Source organism: Podarcis vaucheri (assembly GCF_965113315.1).
Source record: "Podarcis vaucheri genome assembly, chromosome: 2".
In the NCBI taxonomy this organism is placed as follows: Eukaryota; Metazoa; Chordata; class Lepidosauria; order Squamata; family Lacertidae; genus Podarcis; species Podarcis vaucheri.
In genome coordinates, this window is record NC_138760.1 from 81956052 (window position 1) to 81971837 (window position 15786).

The 15786-nt window shown below is 42.7% G+C and overlaps 1 protein-coding gene and 1 long non-coding RNA gene across 14 annotated transcripts in view; one reads left to right on the forward strand and one right to left on the reverse strand.

Moving 5' to 3' along the window:
- Positions 1–15786, reverse strand: part of LOC309526090 — a 399393-nt gene that overhangs the window by 129129 nt on the left and 254478 nt on the right. The gene's annotated exons all lie outside the window — the stretch shown is intronic.
- Positions 12724–15786, forward strand: part of ATP2B2 (ATPase plasma membrane Ca2+ transporting 2) — a 358314-nt gene continuing 355251 nt past the window's right edge. For 4 of the 13 annotated variants that reach the window (XM_082211876.1, XM_082211893.1, XM_082211891.1 and 1 more), the window contains exon 1: positions 12726–12958. The gene's annotated coding sequence lies outside the window, so the exon portion shown is untranslated. Of the gene's footprint in view, positions 12959–15786 lie in introns of all 13 variants that reach the window. The other 9 variants (XM_082211892.1, XM_082211877.1, XM_082211879.1 and 6 more) reach the window with 3 other exon arrangements.

A 15786-nucleotide genomic window follows, 5' to 3' on the forward strand; every position in this document is an offset into this window, starting at 1 on the left:
TGTAACTTTATTTATGTATTTTGTATGATTCGCGGCTAAGTTGAAGGAAGTCCTCAAAGAAACAACTAAGTTATAGGAGAACTATGAAAATAAGAAAACTTGTGTATTTTTTCTATTTAATCCGTTTGTAATTTTTTTTCTTTTTTCTCCTTTTTCTTTTCTTTACTATGTTTTGCTTTATCTATGCGCATGTCTGTTTTTATTTTCTTTATGGAAAGAATAATAAAAAGAATTTGAAAAAAAAAAAGATGACTCGGATGTATTGGATTTAGAGGGAGTAGAGACGAGATTTGGATGGCATGCCTATCTAATAGATGAAAAAGTCAAAGTGCATAAAGGCTTCCTAGGGCATATAGTTAGAAAGTCTATATATAAAATATGGGAGAAATATAAAAGACTCCTAGAACCGAAAACTCCTTGGTGGGCATCGCCAGCAGAAATTGTCGCAGTGAAAAAATTAAATATGAAAGAAAACTGGGCTACCTATAAAATGGTATTAAAGGAAGAAAACGGAGAATTGGAATTAAAGGATTATACAGAAATTAAAGCTCATATTAGTGATTGGTTTCAATATATTCAAATTAAGTACAGATTAGCGAAAGACAAAAAGTTAGGATTTGAAAAAGAAATATCAAAATTTGATAAATACTTAAAACAAGAAAAATCAAAAAATATATCTAAATTGTATAATTTGATCTTAGAGTGGGAAACAAAGGATGAATTGGTTAAAGCATCAATGATCAAATGGGCGCAAGATATTGGGAAAAATATTATGTTTGAACAATGGGAAAAATTGTGGAAGGAAGATATGAAATTCACTATGTGTTATATATTGAAAGAAAATTATCTCAAAATGCAACACAGATGGTATTTAACAACTGAAAGAATAGCAAAAATGAATAAAAATTGTAGCGATGTCTGCTGGCGATGCAACACTGGAAAAGGTACTATGGTGGAATTGTTTAAACATCAAACAATTTTGGGAAACAGTATATAACGAAATGAAAAAAATGTTCAGATATTCATTTAGGAAAACACCAGAAGGTTTTTTATTGGGAATAGTACCAGGAAGCCTAAAGGAAGAAGACAAGACCTTACATTTATACGCAACAGTAGCCGCAAGGCTATTGAGTGCGAAAAATGGGGAAATGGTACTGTACCAACAAAGATAGAGTGGCTTGCCAAATTATTGGAGTACTACAATATATCCAAAACAATGGGAGAAATTGGAAGGATCTCAAAAGAGAAGGCAGACAGGGACTGGAAGGTGTTTAAAAGATACTTGCAAAACTATATCGAAAAATCAGAACTCCTATTAGAATAAACAAGTTTCGTTTCAAATATTGGAATACTAAATAAGATGGATAACAATGTCTAATAGAAAAAGAAATATGAAATTAGGTTAAAGGTGTGTGAAAGAAAGTAATAGAAGTAGAAAGAAATTGCAATTGAGTAGATTGGAAGTCTAACACAAAGGGTGAGGGGTGGTGGATGGTGATGGGAATTATCTGTGGGATTGAGTGTAGGTATGTTGTAGGTATGTTGTATGTATGTAGGTATGTTGTATGAAATGTATGTTTGTATGTGTATTAATGTTGAATTATTTTAACAATAAAAAATTATAGATAGATAGATAGATAGATAGATAGATAGATAGATAGATAGATCAAGAATAAGTCTGTGCTTTCTGGGCAATGGATGATGCTTCTGGGATTCTCTGAGGATTAAAGGAGGATTACAGTGATAGTGTAAGTTATATCAGGGAATCCCAGTGTGGCCTTGCTTCCTGCCTTAGGATATTGTTGCTGTCTTACATTGACAGAAAGAAGGACAAATATTGCATGGGGCCATATTCTTTCTACTGGGCATAACCAGCTTCAACTCTTCTTGCAGAACACGGAGATCCCTTAGCACAGGGGTCAGCAAACTTTTTCAGCAGGGGGCTGGTCCACTGTCCCTCTGACCTTGGGGGGGCGGACTATATTTTTTTTTTTTGGGGGGGATGAACAAATTCCTATGCCCCACAAATAACCCAGAGATGCATTTTAAATAAAAGGACACATTCTACTCATATAAAAACACACTGATTCCTGGACCATCCATGGGCCGGATTTAGAAGGCGATTGAGCCAGATCTGGCCCCCAGGCCTTAGGTTGCCTACCCATGCCTTAGCACATAGTTTGGGAATCACCTCTGCAATTGTAATTTCTATATAACATTTACTGGGGCAAATATTTTGTCTTCATTGTTCTGATGTTTGTCCTATAAATGTCTGTCAAACCTGGTTACAGCTGCTTCCTTAATTGGTGCTTTCTAGAAAGAACATTGTCCCAAGCAAGGAAATGACTGTCATTTAGAATTTGTTGATTTATACGTATTCTCCTAGGATCAACCCTTAAGTGCCTTCAGTGTATTGAATCACATGTTCTGTCCCATATGGACCATTTCCTGAAGTCAGATGATACCTCAAGAAGCACGTCTGCATCTGGGTAGTTAACAGTAGTTTAAAGAAGGGGACAGCATGGGTATTTTAATTTGCAGACCAATTGGATGGGGTATGTTGATTTCAAAATACGTTATTTTAAGTATGCTAACCATGTAGCAGCTTTGGTTTCCTTTAGTAAAGTTAGTGTAGGCCAGATTCTCAGGTTTTCAAAGATTCTCTAGTAAAGTTAGTGTAGGCCAGATTCTCAGGTTTTCAAAGATTCTCTAGTAAAGTTAGTGTAGGCCAGATTCTCAGGTTTTCAAAGATGCCTGTGCTTAGACCATACAGGAAAATTCAATTGGCCTTAGTTTATAACCTTTATACACACTTTCAAGAACACTGAGATCCAGTTCTGACCTCACTGTGAGAACTGATGTTACAGGGAACCAGGCAGAGGGCCTTCTTGGTAGTGGCGCCCGCCCTGTGGAACTCCCTCCCATCATATGTCAAGAAAATAAACAACTATATGACTTTTAGAAGACATCGGAAGGCAGCTCTGTATAGGGAAGTTCTTAACATTTGACGTTTTATTGTGCTTTTAATAATTTATTGGGAACCACCCACAGTGGCTGGGGCAACCGAGTTGGATGCGTGGCATATTATTATCATTATCATTTGATGCAGACACCTTGTGTTGATAAAACATTTTGCCCAAGGCCTCTCTATCAGGCCACTTGGACTCTCCGTAAACCCCACCCCTCCCCAACCTACAGTGTGGGTGGTTTTCCTGCACAGGCTTACCAAGCCGAGGTGGCACAAAATTGAGAAAATCTATAATTGAGAAGATCCATTTTGGGGGCACCAAATTTTGGCCTCACTCGTATTACCAAAGTTTGCCCCTGTCAGGACACTTTCACTACTCCTGCACTCTGCCTGACTGGAATGTGTCCTTGAACCATGATAACTCCTCTTGATTTCCTTGCCCCCTCTGACCTTTGGCATTTGATGCCACCAAAAGTTTTCTTGCTGGAGAATATAGCTCTCAGGCTGAAATGTTTATACCTGCTTCCTATTTACTGATTTTTTGTAGAGTTTACCCTGTTCCCTTGGTTGGTTATTTCATTAAAGTTACTTTAGTATTTTTTCCATAAAGTAGAAACAATTTATTCATGCTGCTTAGTACTTTGAACAGTCACCCTGGAGCACTTAGCAGAAAGTGCAGGTTTACTTGGTTGCTTGAAAATCTACTGCTGTATACTCCTGAAGCCAAAGGTTTTGTTCATGAACTTTGCGCGCATTCATAAATTGTGCATAGTGGGTTTTTTTCCTTCTTCCCCAGAGTTGTGAATCAGTTCTGGAAAGCATAAAAACCTTCTCCCAATGTTCATTTATTTCTTTGTACATGAAACTGGATAAAGGAGAAAGCAAATCTAGCTATGAGTGTCCAGTACATTTTTTTAAAAAGAAATAAATATGACTGCCTTTCTCTTGGGCTCAGTGGTATTTTGTGCCAGTTTTCTGTGCTGCAAATTATCAGAACAAGGATTGTTCTGGACTTTTCCACCTAGTGTGGCATTTCTATGTAACTTTTTTTTTTTAATATTCTTGCACAGCTCCTGAATCAGTGCTTTTTGGTGCAAGATCATCAACTTTTATGTCAGGTTTAACAAATTGTCTCAGCATGAGGCGGCTTGCCAAGGAGGTGCCAGATTTATTTTAGAGAGAAATCAATCAGTAATTTTTAGTTCCTCTTATCTCTCTATCTGGGATCACTGCCCCAGCAAGGTCATCAGCTAGGTTACAATTTAGATGGTGTTGATGTTTTGGTCACACCAGATGGCTGGTAAAGTCCACCTTACAGGTGTAAGTTGTAAGTTGTACTGATTCTGCTTCAAGGGCAGTGAGGGTCACACAGGGTGTGCTTATATACACTTGCTGCAGTGATAGTTGGCTCCAGATGTATTGCCTTTGCCTTGCCTTGATGCTGAATCAGAGCTGATGCAGAATGAGGAGAGAGATCTATGAGATATTTTTCAGGATCCCGATACAAGCAAATAGTCAGACAACATGATTTGTTTGGGTTAGTGAAAATCATATGTTTACAGAGTTTCTGCTCATTTCCCACTGCAATCCTCAACCCCTACCAACAATAAAATATTAATGTAAGAAAAGAACAATGTGGACCTGACTGATTAACAGGTCAAATTATGAATATGTCTCAAAGATACTGTACAGAAGCTACTAATTATGCTACATTTGCTAGATGATTAGTAGGGTGTGTGCGTCAAAATTTGTTCAGTGCATCATCACCAAAGAAGGGTGGAAACGTTAATGCCAAATTGTTCAGTATAGGAACCTTTTGCCAGAATAAATTTGAATATAATATACCTGAAACTGGATTTAGAATCAATATATTCTAGGCTTCAGAATGTTTAGTGCTGGCTACTTGTGATGATCAATGATCTTGTTTTATATTAACTTTTAACTTCTATTAATTTGGTGTGAGGAAATGCTTTCTTAAATAGTAGAGCTGCGTGGATCTCTGATGTAGGTGGTGTATAATAAAAGCACCAGAGAAGAGAGTCTATACCAGGGGTCGGCAAACTTTTTCAGCAGGGGGCCGGTCCACTGTCCCTCAGACCTTGTGGGGGGCCGGACTTTTTTATTTTGAAAAAATAAATAAATGAACAAATTCCTAAGCCCCACAAATAACCCAGAGATGCATTTTAAATAAAATGACACATTCTACTCATGTAAAAACACGCTAATTGAAAACGCAAGAGGAGGCCCGCTGGATCCTTCTATGCCCAGTATCCTGCTCTCACAGTAACCAAAAGATACCTGTGGGAAGCTCACATGCAGGACATGAGTGCAACAACAACCTCCCCACTTGTGTTTCCCAGCAATTCATATTCAGTTACATACTATCTCTGACACGGAAACATAGCTACTGATAACCTTATCATCCTTTAGTCTAAACCCATACGAAAACCATCTAATTTGGTCACCATCACGGCATTTTGTGGTAGCAAATTCCATAGTTTAACCATGCACTATGTGATGAAATACTTGATTTTGTCTGTCCTGAATATTCTAATATCTTCACTGAATGACCCCAAGTTCTAGTCTTACGAAGGAGACTTTTTCTACACCCATGCATATTTTTATACAGGCAAGTTGCACCTTACACTTACTATAAGTACACAATTGCAGCTATATAAGTGTCACCGAAAACAAGTGATTTCTTTTTAAAATAATAATGCTGTAGAAATGTCATGTGCAAGGGAAAAGGGGGGCAGGAGAGCGGGGGGAAATTGGGCCAGCAATCCCAGCAGTCTTTGTGGGAGTGTTTGGGCATGGTTGGGGAATTGATGGAGTGTGAAGAGAGAGTGGAGGAGGAAGCAGAGAACTTTGGAGGTAGTTGGAGAGGGAGAGATTTGCAGAGGAGTTTGAGAGACAGTGGAGGAGGTGGTTTGAGATGGTGATCAGAGGAGGCTGGAGAGACTTGCAGAAGAGTTTGGAGAGACCATACAAGGTAATGCTTGATGAGCTCAAGAGACAACAGCGGCAGCTGCCAATCACCACGTTTCTCACAAAAAAGCCACCAGTAGCAGCACTAGATGTGCCCATGCAACCTGCCTCTGGATCTGAACCACAGCACACCCAAGCACTTCTTTTGGCTATTGGTCAATCACCCTTGTCCTCTTATCATCCCCTGAAGCTTCATCCAGTGATGAAGAGGAGAAGGAAGACTAAGAGCCACATTCATCCCTCATAGTAAGTACAGTAGGGTTTTTAAATGGCTTTTGTAGGTTTCATTCAGGCTTTCCAGTACGGGCCACATGATCTCCTGCAATGATTTTGCAAAGTTTTTTGCAGATAAAATCGCTCAGATTCGGGAAGAAGTAGACTCCACCGTGGGAGCAGGGCCAGGGCGGGAGAGTGCTAGAGTCCTGTCTAGTCAAGTTGTGTGGGATCAATTCCAATCTGTTACCTCCGAGGATGTGGACAGGCTGCTTGGACGAGTGAAGCCAACCACCTGTCTCCTGGATCCTTGCCCATCCTGGCTTATAAAAGCTAGCCGGGAAGGAATGGGTGATGGGCTTCGTGGGGTGGCGAATGCTTCCCTCCGTGAGGGAGCCTTCCCAGACCCACTGAAAGAGGCGGTTATTAAACCGCTTCTTAAAAAACCATCTTTAGATGCGGCCACGATAGCCAACTATCGCCCAGTCTCAAATCTTCCATTCTTGGGCAAGGTGATTGAGCGAGTGGTTGCTGAACAACTCCAGGCACGCCTGGAAGAAGCGGACCATTTGGATCCCTTCCAGTCGGGATTCAGGCCTCATCATGGGACTGAAACTGCCTTGGTCGCACTGGTTGATGATCTCCGGTGGGCTTAGGACAAAGGTGAGAGCTGTTTCCTAGTTCTGCTGGATCTCTCAGCGGTGTTTGATACCATCGACCATAACATCCTTCTGGACCGTCTTGAGGGGCTGGGAGCTGGGGGCACTGTCATACAGTGGTTCTGCTTCTTCCTCCTAGGCCGTGTTCAGAAAGTGGTGGTGGGGGATGAGTGTTCAGACCCCTGGGCTCTCACTTGTGGGGTGCCTCAGGGTTCTGTCCTCTCCCCCATGCTTTTCAACATTTACATGCAGCCATTGGGAGAGATCATCAGGAGGTTTGGGCTGGGTGTTCATCAGTATGCGGATGATACCCAGCTCTACCTCTCTTTTGAATCAGAGCCAGTGAAGGCGGTGAAGGTCCTGTGTGAGTGTCTGGAAGCGGTTGGAGGATGGATGGCGGCTAACAGATTGAGGTTGAATCCTGACAAGACAGAAGTACTGTTTTGGGGGGACAGGAGGCGAGCAGGTGTGGAGGATTCCCTGGTCCTGAATGGGGTAACTGTGCCCCTGAAGGACCAGGTGCGCAGCCTGGGAGTCATTTTGGACTCACAGCTGTCCATGGAGGCACAGGTCAAATCTGTGTCCAGGGCAGCTGTTTACCAGCTCCATCTGGTACGTAGGCTGAGACCCTATCTGCCTGCAGACTGTCTCGCCAGAGTGGTACATGCTCTGGTTATCTCCTGCTTGGACTACTGCAATGCGCTCTACGTGGGGCTACCTTTGAAGGTGACCCGGAAACTACAACTAATCCAGAATGCGGCAGCTAGACTGGTGACTGGGAGCGGCTGCCGAGACCATATAACACCGGACTTGAAAGACCTACATTGGCTCCCAGTACGTTTCCGAGCACAATTCAAAGTGTTGGTGCTGACCATTAAAGCCCTAAACGGCCTCGGTCCAGTATACCTGAAGGAGCGTCTCCACCCCCATCATTCTGCCCGGACACTGAGGTCCAGCGCCGAGGGCCTTCTGGCGGTTCCCTCACTGCGAGAGGCCAAGTTACAGGGAACCAGGCAGAGGGCCTTCTCGGTAGTGGCGCCCGCCCTGTGGAACGCCCTCCCATCAGATGTCAAAGCGATAAACATCTACCTGACATTCAGAAGACATCTGAAGGCAGCCCTGTTCAGGGAAGTTTTTAATATGTGACATTTTAGTGTATTTTTCATCTTTGTTGGAAGCCGCCCAGAGTGGCTGGGGAAACCCAGCCAGATGGGCGGGGTACAAATAATAAATTATTATTATTATTATTATTATTATTATTATTATTATTATTCCCTATACACATGATGACCAGGAACAAATTAAAAGGGAAATTGCTCCAGCCCTTGATCATTTGGGTTACCCTTTTAAAAAATATTTTCCAGGTTTGCAATGTGCTTTTGAAGCAAGGCCACCAGAACTGTACGACCAGAACTATACACAGTATTCCAAGTACAGTCTCACCATATATTTGAATAATGACATTATGACATTGGCAGTTTTATATTCAATCCCTTTCTTAATCATCCCCAACACAGAATTCACCCTTTTCACAGCTGCTTGACATTGGTCTAGGTGCATGTGTGGTATGACTTGGCATAAGGCAGCTTCCCATGTTCCCAAATTATTATGATTATTTGTTAATGGATTTATGTGACAAATTTGTATGCTGCCTCCACCAAATGGTGTTATTTTATTACAGAGATAAATAAAAAGTAATATAAAAAGTAAAAAAATAATAGTATTAACCTGGCTGGTGCAGTTCTTTGCTATTGAAAATGCAGATCTCACAAATGAACATGCACTGAATGCATGCTTGCTTATTCTCCTGGTCTCTACTTGTCCTCCTATGCAGCCATTGGGTAGAATCTGGGACAAGGAAGCAGGGAATGGAGAGAGAGAGAGAGAGAGAGAGAGATCCTGTATTTCTTTCAATTCACACTGTCCCACCTGCATGACAAGATAACACTGCCATCCTGATAGACCTATTAAATCTGTGATCAAAGGATGACCTCCAAACCATCCTAAATATCTTCACAGAAGCTTACAAAAAGCTTGGCCTATCACTCAACATCCCAAAAAACCCCCAAGAAGCACAAAACAATCCCTCTGCAGCGCTACAAATCCAACTCAATGGTGTAATGTTGGAAAGTGTCAATCACTTCTCCTACCTGAGCAGTTATCTTTCCACAAGGGTCAACACTGATGCTGAAATCCAGCATCGCCTGAACTCTGAGAGTGCAGCTTTCTCCCAACTGAAGCACAGAGTGTTTGAGGACCGGGACATTTTCAGGGAAACCAAAATGCTTCTTTACAAAACTATTGTACTACCAACCTTACTGTATGCTTGTGAAACATGGACCACTTATAAATGCCATCTCCAACTCCTTGAAAGATTCCATTAACGGTGTCTCTGAAAACGGTGTCTCTTGGGAAAACAGGAGAACTAATGCCAGTGTACTGGAAGAAGCAAAGATCACCAGTGTTGAAACAATGATTCTTCAACATCAACTTTGTTGGACTGATCATGCTTTGATGCCTGATTATCGTCTTCCAAAGCAACTACTCTATTCTGAACTTAAAAATTAAAAGCGTAATGCTGGTGGTCAACAAAAGAAGTTTAAAGACTCTCTCAAGGCAAATCTTAAGAAATGTAGTATAAACACCAACAACTGGGAAACACTGGCCTGCGAGCGCTCCCATTGGAGAACAGCCTTTACCAAAGGTGGCATGGACTTCGAAGACGCTCGGTCAGCACATTTCTCCCTTTCATCCTAAGAGAAAGGCGTGTTTAGCAAACAGTCACTTACGGACTCATGGTTAAGACCGTGTTCATGGAAAACAATCTTACTTGGCTACAAGTGATAACCAAAGAAGATTAAATCTGTGCCAGTCATGAATGACATCATGGAGCTACTAAATTATGCCTTCACCAGTTGACATATCTTATTAGCATTTAAACTGAGAGTATTGGGGGTGGAGACAAGGGAAAAATATTGGCGATAATCTCTTTTCCCAGGAAATGACAGGCTACTCACTATGGAATCATGACATACACTTATATCCAGCAATCCTGTCTTTCCTTGCTGGCTCCCCAAATGGAACGTGCAGCAGTAACTAGGTCAAGCAGGCCAGGATAATAATAGACATTGGTGAAGTTACAGCAACAAAAATTGTTTTCAGCATAAGATGCTTATTACCGTTCTTATTTCACATCTCTGTTTGGGAAGAAGATGGTTTTAACAAAAAGCAAGCAGATTAATGGACAAACTACACATATTGTTAGCCACATAATGCAGTTTGGCATTACATGCATAATTTGTTCCTGTGTATAATTATTTTAACAAGAGGGAGCACTTACAAAGGGAAGATCAGGACCAGGGCTAGCAAATGATCTGCGTGGAGGGGGGCTAGCTCTTTCCTACCACACAATGATCCCAATCAAAATGGTACCCCCAGAAGCTGCCCTGGAATGGAGGCTTACCTCCTGGAGCTAAAAGCAAGTTTTTTTAAAAAAATAATTTTTATTAATTTACAACAAAAACATACAACAGTTTCACATCCAAATTTTCACAAAATGTTTCTTTTCTGGACTTCCTTCAGCTTTTCCATAAATCGTTCATAGTCATTATTTAGGTTACGCATTCCTTAAGTTTGTATTGTCATTATTTAATCCTTTCCCTTTCTATTCCCTTTTAACAATACTTCTAAAATTTCACGGTGCTTCTTTAAATCCCTCTAGCGTTATCTGTCCCTCACTTATACATTCCAGGTATTCCGCAAATTTTCCCCAGTCCTTGATGAACTTTTGGTCTCTTAGGTATCTGATCTTCCCAGTCAATTTGTCCAACTCAGCATAGTCTAACAGCTTCATTCTCCAAGAGCTAAAAGCAAGTTTTGGGGGTTGTGGTGTTTTTGTTGGGACCGCGGTGTGAGTGGGTCATGCAAAAGGGTTAAACTCCTCCTCTCCATGCACTGCGGTACAGATCCCGAGTGTCCCCCTTGCCACCACGGCTGCTGCTTACAGTTCTAAAAATGATACACACAATGCCAAAATATACATTTAACATCACTTGTACTTTAGCCCTAAGCTGATGGTACGACTGGAATTCAAACTGAAACACCAAAAATCCTTTGCTTCTCTTACTTTCTAAAAAAATAATTATAATGGAGCTAACATAACAGAATGCATCAAATTCATAGATACTTTAAATATCTCAGACGCTGCCCATTCAACCCACTCTCTTAGTGCTTAATTTTTAAGATGAATTGTGCTGGAGCTGTCTATAAATATTTCCTCCTGTCATGGAAGTCGCCATCCTTAATTGGTGAAAAATACACAGCACTGACAGTAAAACACTCTGCACAAGTTACTCTTTATTATTGCTGCACCCAAGCAACAGAAAGCAAGTTTAGGAGCTTTGTTACTGTATTGGGAAGATCTGGCACATGTTAAGCTGCCAAGTGTGATTTAGCAGTGTCTGATGGTATTTTTCTGTGATTAATAAGTAATATATTCCTGCCTACTTTCACCATTGTTAACGTATGGAACATTTGTTCCTGCTTTTAACTGCCAGAGTCTTCAAGCAGTCACAAAATTTGGTCTCAAATACATTTTTAAAAATGATACATTTTAATGACTACTATGCTGAGCTCTGGGATGTGGGTGGCGCTGTGGGTTAAACCACAGAGCCTAGGACTTGCTGATCAGAAAGTCGGCGGTTCGAATCCCCGTGACGGGGTGAGCTCCCGTTGCTCGGTCCCTGCTCCTGCCAACCTAGCAGTTCGAAAGCACATCAAAGTGCAAGTAGATAAATAGGTACCACTCCGGCGGGAAGGTAAACGGCTTTTCTGTGTGCTGCTCTGGTTCGCCAGAAGCGGCTTAGTCATGCTGGCCACATTGACCCGGCAGCTGTACGCTGGCTCCCTCGGCCTGTAAAGTGAGATGAGCGCCGCAACCCCAGAGTCAGCCACAACTGGACCTAATGGTCAGGGGTCCCTTTACCTTTACCTTTACCTATGCTGAGCTCTAGGAATACTTGTCTCCCACTGCCACTCTGTTATTTACACAAGAGTTCTGTGATGTAGGTTAGGCAGAGACCAAGGTCACCCAGTGAACGTCATAGCAGATCTGAATTGGAGTTTTCCCAGTCCTGGACTGACCCTGTAACCACGACAACATACCAACTCTCAGTTGACTGGTTCTCACATTGCTAATTAATAGAGAAAAAAGCTAATTTGGGCTGATGTTATGGCACTTGGGGTCATTGCATCCCCCAGTGACATGCAACATGCGGGAGTATCATGAGGCTTCATCTTGCTTTTCCCTTTTATCTGACTTGAGTTACATGGATAGATGCTTGTGGTTCTGTGTCAAGATAAATGCCTGCTCCTAAATAAATCTTAGGAATAATGTTACAGCAATGTATGACCTGCCTTACTGCGTCCAAATAGTAGTGACATTTCTCCTGGACATGCAATATTGCTAGGTCTTGCTTCAAACACCACGTTTAGAGCAATGGGATGTACCCTGAGAACTGCCTAGAAGCTTCTCCCAGTCACAGGTGCTGCCTACGTAACATGAGGGGATAGCGCTCTCTCTGTACATGCTCAGAGGAACCCTCGTTGCTACTTCGAAGCCTTGGGATTGGGTGCTGGGTGCTAAACTCCGACCAGCCCTCGCTTGCTGCTTCTGTTTCCCCAACCACCTGCGCCTCTTCCCGCCTCAACAGGAGGAGGAAGCTGCCTCGGCGTTTCCCCCGAGGAGAGCGCGAGCCCGCTCGTTTCGCGGCAGGGTTCCCTTTCCCCCTCCCCCGCCTGCCCTCCCTCCCTCTGTCCCGGCTTTTCCGCACAGCCCAAGACTGGCGGAGGGAATGCCAGAGCGCAGGAAGACGAGCGCGGCAGCAGGGGGAGAGCTTGGAGCAGCAGCAGCATAAGCGCCGCGCGCGCGGTTGGTGGAATCCCCGCGCGCTGCCGCTGCCTGTGAGGAAAAGAGCGGCTCCCTTTTATCCTCTCTGAGGTGACTTAGCAACAGCTGCTGCTGCAGCAGCAAGCAAGCATCCGCGCGCCCTCCCGCCTCAGCTAGTCAGCGCCAGCAGCGGCGGCGGCTTGACTTCTGAGGCGCGCTTTCTCTCCTCAGTCGCCACCTCAGGTAAGACGAAGGGAACTTCCCGCGCTGCCTCTGTCTGTTCGTCACGCTGTGAAGCACTCTTTTCTTTCTTTCTTTTAATGGTGTGTGTGCTTTCATTATGTTTGTGTCTTGTTCTCCAACGGGACCTCTTTCTCCAGCCTCCTATCCTCCTGTTGCAGGTGCTTCTGGCTGGCGCCTTCTTTTTGCCGCAGGTTTTTTCCGCCCCCCGCCCCCCCCCGAAAGGTGCTCCTGCCGGGCTTTGTCGTAAGGTGACCTTGAGCTGCTAGGTGGGCTTTTCAGGCGGCGGGGCCGGGATTCGCAGTGCGACTCTGGCGGGGTGGCCCGGCCAAGTGAAGGGCACGGGGGAAGGACTCTGGACTTGGTCCGGGGAGGCTGGAGGGGAGGCGAAGATGCCAGGAAAGGGCGCTCTGGACCAGCCTGCAGCCAGCACGTCCCGAGCTCTGCTGGGAAGCCGCTCTCTGGGAGACCCAGGCTGTTCTCCTCAGGATGCTGACCTGGGGCTGGGGGTCCTCAGGAACCAGTGGGGCTTGCTTCTGAATAAGCAGGAATAGGACTGAAGGGTGGAAACCTCTGAAGTCTAGGGATGGAGGTGGGGAGATGTGGTTAAATTTATGCAACAAATCTTTGTGTGTGTGTGTGTGTGTGTGTTTAAAGGAAAAAGCCAAGCGCCTCAGAACATGTTGCACAAGGAGAAATGGTAAGGGACCTTTCATGTCATTGGGTGACTGGAACAATATTCCGCTGTGGAAACTCTGGAAGGGCAAGGATGCAGTTTCCCTTGAGAAAATGCCTTTGGATGGATACACCAGGAGAGCTGTAGCTAATTCAAGGCTGCCCTTAATTTTATAAGCACCAACTGGGTTGATAATGGCAGGGTTCTTCTAGGGAAGGGAATTTCCAGATGGCAACATCTCCCCGGCCCAGTTTTTGAATGGATTGTTGTTACTTTAAGGCAATTTGTGAGCCTGGCAAATAAAGGCATTTCAGGAGCTTAACCTTAGTAGCTGATCAAGCGGCATTAGAGCAAAACAATTTAGAAATATTTTTAAAGAATCGTTAAGAGTTTTACAGGCTGCCATTCTTCGATGGGAGTAAGAGAAGCAAGCGCACAGTTATTGCAGGCTGGGACTATCTCTTGCTCGCAAGGTCAAGAACAAAGTAAAACTTTGTCATGGAAACATAATGTTCTGTTCCCTGTTTCTCAGTGCAACTGTATGCAATAAACAAAGAATGTAAAAGTGGCTAATGAGGCATCAAAACAGTGTATTGCATTACAGCTTAGTTCACTTCTGCAGTAAGTAAACCTGGCGCTGCCTTTCAGTGTGGTAGTGTACAGTGGACCAGGGTGAGCTCATTTCAAATCTCTCTATCCAGCCAGAAAACTCTTCAAGTGACCTCTCTCTTTCTCTCATCTACCTCACAGGGCTGTTGTGAGGATAAAATTAATTTGAATTACTTGGAGGATGTGGGAATGGTTTTGTAAGCAAATTGTATGGAACAGTATTGGCTTGCATTGACAAATCAGTAACCAAATTGGAAATCCACACATTTTCTCACCTTTTCCATTGGCACATCTTATTCTTTGTGACTCTGTGTTCAAAATACTGCTCTGTCAATAAAGGAATGTCTTTTAATGGATATTGCACTTTGGAAAGAACTGTGATAATACTTGCCTTGTATAGAAAAATTGTAATAAAAGCATACTTTTTAATTAGTAGTTGCAGAACTGGAGCTGTTGCCCCCCCCCATTATATGCATATAATGTATATTCTCATTTTGAGAAATGAGTGGATTGCATTTAGGCGTTCCCCTCCTTAATGTAGTATTTGGTTTTCAATATATAAATATACTGTATTCTATATCAATACTTAAAAGTTTTATTTTAAAGCCCTGTATGAATTACTCTTTACATGCAGTTTATAAAGGACTACATCTATGCTATCCATTGTTTTTTAATTCTAGTAAAATATATTGCTGGAACTAACACTACCTGAGCTTCATTTTTCAAGGATAGTATCCATTCAAGAATAATCTGTGGAAATGTGTACTTTTATACCAAACCTGGCCTAACTTCTCTAGGCTCCATTGGAAGAATGTGGTATCTATGTGTAGAAGCACTACCAGTTCCCTTTCCCCTCTAGCTACACAATGACTAGTCCTTTTGAAGGAAGGATGGCTGCTTAAGATGGTGACAGGAACATAGGAAGCTGCCTTATACTATGTCAGACCAATGGTCATCAAGCTCAGTATTGTCTACAGTTACATAGGATCATAGAATTGTAGAGTTGAAAGGGATGACCCTGATGGTCATCTCGTCCAACCCACTGCAATGCAGGAATCTCAACTAGCTCATGGATTTCAGCTGGAGTGTCTTTCCTAGTCCTACCTGGAGATGCCAGGAATTGAATCTGTGACCACTTGCAAAGTAGATTCTCTACTACTGAGCTATGTCCCCTCCCTTCCCTGCTCCATCCTGCCTAGGGAGCAAATGATGTCTAGAGATAGTTGGCCCCTCTTTCACTGAGCTGAAACAAGGGCTGAACATAGACAATCAACTTATAACTTCAGATATATGGAGAAGTGTACACATTTCCTAACTGTATTTATAGCAGTACAGGCAACAATTAATAATTTTGGACTATTTTGTGGTTTCTATTGTTTCTGACTAGTTGTGTTCATCTCTTGCTATGATGTAAAGGTATTACATACATTTTGTCACTACTTTAAGTTTTGCTATTAATGGGAGTATGGTCTTAAAAGTCTACTGATAATGTTGCATGTATCATATTCTAATTCCTTTATGCAATATTTATAAACAGTTTTCTTAT